Source organism: Perkinsus marinus (assembly GCF_000006405.1).
Source record: "Perkinsus marinus ATCC 50983 genomic scaffold scf_1104296962890, whole genome shotgun sequence".
Classification (NCBI taxonomy): Eukaryota; Perkinsozoa; order Perkinsida; family Perkinsidae; genus Perkinsus; species Perkinsus marinus.
The window spans coordinates 4,340-5,170 of record NW_003205271.1 but is presented as its reverse complement, the minus strand read 5'-3'; positions in this window follow the sequence as shown (position 1 = coordinate 5,170).

Sequence of the window (831 nt, the reverse complement as noted above, 5' to 3'; positions counted from 1 at the left end):
CTCGTCCGAGGGTTTCGGCTGAGCCCTGGAACCCGAACAGCTCGAACTAAATTCTTCATCCATCGAGTCAAGTGGATTGTGTTAATGCTTACACTTATGCCATAAGTATCTACCTTGAAACCTCTGATCTGCGAGTTTGGGAGGGGCAGTAGCCGCAGGCCATAGGACGGAACCCGTAAACACGGACCCGCGACCTATGGCCGGCGGCGACTGCAAAGTGGTTGTTCCCGCGTGGCTGGTTGGTCTAGGATGACCAGACGCGATAGGGAACGACTACCTCTCGCTAGACCTCGGTCAAGAAAGGAAGAAAAAAAAATTGAACCTCAGAGCAACTCGAGGTTCCGTTATAACTATCTAAGATGGCTGACCCTGTTGCACGTAGACACTGAAACGCACGTGAGGGAGCGCTCGCCGGACTCAATCGGTATTGGGGACGGAAACTCTTCGATTAATGTTTCACCTGCAGAAAAACCCGATGTGCTTTCCTTCCGATACCAAGCTCTGATTTTGTGTTGATCATGGTTAAGGGACAGAATCAGGTCGGTACTGTTGTTTTGTGCCGATCACGCAATAGTATCATCGCTGCTGCTTGTTGCCATCTCAATTACTAGCTTCTAGCTAGCAAATCTGTCAAGTTGGGTTACCCAACTTGAGTATGTGCTACAGCAGAGAGCATTGGCAAGAAACGGATGTCCAAAATATCCCGTAGCGACGTGAGAACCTGGGAGTCCCAGGATGGGACACGAAGGCTGAAGTCCTCAAATTGAGATGTGTACGATCAGATGTTTCGACCGATCGAGTCTTATCGTGAGAAGCTGAGTCGACCTTGTG